We start from the raw sequence: 5,289 nt of genomic DNA, 5'->3' as shown, positions 1-5,289 counted from the left end.
CCCCCAACTACCCCCCTGCTGGCCTGCTCACTCCAAACTGCCCCCCCCGGCACTGTCCTGATCACCTCCAACTGACCCCCACTGATGGCCTGCTTGGCCCCAACTGACCCCCCTGCTGGTCTGCTTACCCCCAACGGCCCCGCCCCCCACCAGCCTGATCACCCACAACTGCCCTCCCCTCTTGGCCTCTAACCACCTCTACTTCGACCCCGCCACCATGGTTTTGTCCAGAAGAACGACCGGAAGGTCTCCTGGAAGGTCTCCCAGTCTAATTAGCATATTACCCTTTTATAAGTATAGATAGAGGCCTGGTGCACTGGTGGGGGCCAACTGGTTTGCCCTGAAGGGTGTCCCAGATCAGAGTGGGGTTCCCGCTGGGGTGCCTGGCCAGCCTGGGTTAGGGGCTGAGGGCCGTTTTCAGGCTGGCCACGCCCCCCGGCGACCCAAGCTCCCAGCCTCTCCTTTTTTCTTTTTTCTTTTTTTCTGGGATTTATTTATCTTCTATAATTGAAACTTTGTAGCCTTAAGCGGAGCGAGGGCCGGCCAGGGCAGGCGGGAAGCTTGGCTTCCTCCATCGCCAGGGGCAACCCAAGCCTCCTCCTCACTCTAGCTCCATAGCTGCAGCCATCTTAGTTGGGTTAATTTGCATACTCGCTCCTGATTGGCTTGTGGGTGTGGCTTGTGGGCGTGGCTTGGGTGTGTTTCTCTTTTATTATATAGGATGAAGTGATTTTGTAGACCTCAGAAGAATTTAAGTTCCATTAGGAGTTCTAGCTTGAGAGTTTTAGCTGGGCCTTGAAAATCTCTTAGGCCCTGGGAATAGGTTTCAAGAGCAGAATACTGGCCTTTTTCTCTGTGGATGCAGGATTCACTTTTTTATTTGGGCAAAAGTTGTTCTTTGATCTTTTAAATTCATGCTATTGTGCTTTGATTACAGTGAGAGTTTTATTACTGTTAATTATTAATAAAGGTGATGATGGTGATGTAATTTTATGAGACCAGGTGGCCCTGATAGTTTTTAAGCTTGGTTCTTCATTCCTATTCAACCCAGCCTGACTTTCTCCTGTTTTTTTTTCCATATTATTAGGGTCTTGGATATTTTTTTAAAAAATATGTTTTTATTAATCTTTAGAGAGAGAGAAGGAAACACTGATGTGAGAAACATTGATCGGCTGTGCACCCTAACCAGGGATCATATCCTCAACATATGTGCCCTTTGGTGCATGGGACCAGAAGGTCTTGGACCTTTAGAAGAGAAATGCAAAGTTTCTCACCAGGAATTGTAAGATATCTTACAATTCATAATTGCATACTTCATTCATAAAGTAACAATTTTTGTTACGGGGCACCATATGAAATCTGATCAGACACTTTCATTGGAGACAATTCTGTTGGATACAATTACTATTTGCGTGGTAGGTAACTGAAAGAAGTACTAGGCAATCTTAGTACCTGGTTTGTGGGTTATTATCTACTGTAACATGTAAAATTTAACCACCCCAATGTCTTAACTTCTAAAAGAATAAGGACACAGAGAGTATCTTTATTCATTTCTTCTCCCTTTCATTTATTTCTTTAATCAACATATATCTCTTGAGTATCCACCATGTGCCAGATACTGTGTTAGGTGCTGGGAATACGTCAATAAAAACAACAGACAAGTTCATGGCACTTAAATTTTAATTAGGACAACAGTAATTAAATAGAGCAAGAAGTAAGTACTATTAAGATAAAGAAGAGAATACTGTGCATGAGAGGGACTAGTCACTAAAAAATGTGAATTCCTTAAAAGGTGGGTAGGTAATATATCTCTAAAAGCCATAGTAAAACAAGGCACAGTAGTATATCATATAGCTACTGACCATCTGGGTACTTGATATTAACTACAATGACTTTCTTCTCCTTTTAGCTTTTAATTTATTTTTTATGTCCTGTAGGTTTTCTATGTTATAGGGCATCAAGGTAAGGGGTGGGGAGACAGAATTTCAGAACTTTTGATCTAATCGTTATCTTAGAGATCATTTTGTAGGTGATGAAATTGAGGCTTAGAGAAGTTACCTGATTTGCTCTGGGTATCAAGACTAATTAGAACAGCTAATTACAAAGAGCTAGTGTTCATTCTTGTGGATTCCAGTGAGTGCTGCACTTCTAGGTTTTTATTTTATAAAACCCCAAATCTGGACTTTCATGATCTCACATGATTAACCCTAAGGTATACCAAGTTCTCCAGGCTTCAGGGGTTACCTTCTATTTAATAACTAACAACTTAAAAGCCATTTTTGCACCCCTAAATTAGTAAGAAGTTAACCTTTAATGGGTTCTCATGTAACTCCTCTGTCTGGCTGACTGTTCTAGGCTTCTCTGTGGGTGGACTCTGGTAGTTTCACTATCGCTTCCCTAGGCTGTTGAGGATCTCCTCACTTTCCTTAAGTCTCAGTATGGACACAATTCTCAGTGCTATATAGCCTAGCACTTCTAGAGCTAGGCTATATAGTTTACAAAACTTGATCAATAGTTCGGAGATAACAGAATAGAATTACTCTGCTGCACGGGGAAAAAAATAACCTGGATGTTAGCTATCACCAGAGGTCAAGCCTTCAAGAAAAGGTCCCTTCTTGTCATCTGAATGTTTCAAAGCTCCTCTAAGCTCAACCAACCACCGTAATGCAGGAATCAGTTTAATTAACACACACCATGGCCTTGACCAGGCCTCTCCTACCTGGAGCCTAGGCTGTTAGGTCTTCATTGGCTCTAGAGAGTCAAGAAAAGCCTTCCTTCTCCCAGCAAGGCACTTCAGTCCACATTGATGACAGCCTTTGACAATCATACATAGCACTTTACATAGTCCCACATGTTCCATTCCAGATTTGAATTTGGGCTTTATTTTTACCTAATCAAAATGCCCAAAATCTTAGCTATTGTAAATTGTGCTGCTGTGAACGTAGGGGTGCATATATCCTTTCTGATTGGTGTCTCTGAGTTCTTGGGATATATTCCTAGACGTGGGATTACTAGGTCAAATGGGAGTTCCATTTTTAACTTTTTGAGGAAACTCCATACTGTTTTCCACAGTGGCTGCACCAGTCTGCATTCCCACCAGCAGTGCACGAGGGTTCATTTTTCTCCACATCCTCTCCAGCACTTGTCGTTTGTTGATTTGTTGATGATAGCCATTCTGACAGGTGTGAGATGGTACCTCATTGTCATTTTGATTTGCATCTCTCGGATGATTAGTGACCTTGAGCATGTTTTCATATGTCCCTCGGCCTTCTGTATATCGCTTTAGAAAAGTGTCTATTTAGGTTCTTTGCCCATTTTTTGATTGGATTGTTTGTCTTCCTTTTGTTAAGTTGTATGCTTAAGTGCCCAACAGCAGATGAGTGGATTAGAAAATTGTGGTACATCTATACAATGGAATACAATGCTGCTATAAAAAAGAAGGAACTTTTACTATTTGTAACATCATGGATGGACCTGGAGAGCATTATTCTAAGCGAAATGAGCCAGTCAGAGAAAGATAAATATCACATGATCTCACTCATTTGTGGAATATAATGAACAACATAAACTGATGAACAAAAATAGATCCAGAGACAGAGAAACACTGAACAGACCGTCAAACCTCAGAGGGAAGGCAGGGTGGGGGTGTGTGAGGGGGGTAAGAGATCAACCAAAGGACTTGTATGCATGCATATTAGCATAACCAATGGACATGGACACTGGGGAGATGGGGGCTTGTCCTGGGGGGTGGTAGTGGCCGGGGAGGGGTCGATGGGGAAAAAAGAGACATATGTAATACTTTAAACAAACAAAAAAATGCTCCAAGTAAGATGGTTTTCCAAAACAAAAGAGTACCTCACCATACCCATTATGAATGATGCCTCTACTTCCAGCTAAATTAAAAAAAACAAACACCCCCTTTTTTTTTAATGTTGGCATCTTTGAAATAACCATCTCACACCTAACCACTACCTAGCAAAATTTTTATCTAATTGAGTCAAATTTCTGAACACCTTACATAATCTGTAGAATTTCCCCCACTACTTCTCTGGTAGTTGCCTTCCATTACCATCTTCAAAATTTGGGTCAAATCCCAAACTCTTCTGGAAGCTTGATTAGCCTCATATCCTTCTAATCAACACTATTCTTAGCACTTATGCATTCAGTTTGTATAATGCCATTTTGCTGTTTTGTTACTTGAACATGTATTTTATCCTCCCGGTTAGAACACAAACACTTTAAAGTCAATTACTTTGTTTTAAGACCCCCCACACTCTGTGTTTGACAACAGTGTCTGTTTAGAACTCAACAAATATATTTCCTGTTGGACTGAAATCTATTGTTTACCCCCAAACATTGCCAAAGCCTTAGGCTTACTGCATTGCTATTTCTATTTTGATGACTTCCATTTCACCTTCCTACTGAATGTGTCCCAAGTTCTGTAGCCCCTACTTGTCATATGGATTTGGGCATGACATCCAAGTGAAATTCCCATTTAAGAGCATTGTACCATCTCATTGGACATGAGAAAATTTAACCTTTAAATCTCATATTATGATTTTCTATGGTATAACCCAATGGCAAAATCAGTATGCTGAAATGCCAGAGGCGGAAATGAAGCCAGGGTATCACATTGGCACCGCTCTATCCAGGAGACTGGATGGCCTTTTGTGGAGTGGCAGAGGGGTGCTGGTGATCTTAGCAGGGCAGCTGAACTAACCAGAGCCTGGAGAGCCAGTGGAGGAGCGCATATGGACCTACTGGTAGGTCTTATTGAAATCAGGAAGATGAGCCAAGAGAAGCTGAGGAACCTGAACCACTCACTATCCCATCAAGCTCAACTGTGGCCTGAAAACACACAACATGAGAGGAGGAGGCAGAGAGATGGGATCAAGGAATGCGGACCCAATCTTGGAGGTCCATGCTGAGTTGTACAAGTAGCTGAACTCAGTGTCTGTTATTTAACTTTTTTAGATAAATAAAATAAAATGGTAACATCTGTTTTCATTACCCACCTCTGTGCCTAGCCTTACCCCATCCTTCTTTTAATGTGTATTAGCATGTGAAAATTAAGAGAACATTGATTTCCCCTCTTTGAAATTATAGATATGCTCAAAAATACTATTTGATATCTGAAGTTTTTGGTTATTTGCTTATTAAAATTACATTTTTCCTTATGAAGAGGAAAGTTACCTGTTATTATGAATGTACAACAGTAATCTCTGGTAGAAATCCAGACCCTACACATCTATAATATTAAATAAAACCACTTAATGTCTTTGAGTGTCA

Source organism: Myotis lucifugus, unplaced genomic scaffold (genome assembly GCF_000147115.1).
Source record: "Myotis lucifugus unplaced genomic scaffold, Myoluc2.0 scaffold_9, whole genome shotgun sequence".
Taxonomy (NCBI): domain Eukaryota; kingdom Metazoa; phylum Chordata; class Mammalia; order Chiroptera; family Vespertilionidae; genus Myotis; species Myotis lucifugus.
This window is presented reverse-complemented; position numbering follows the sequence as displayed.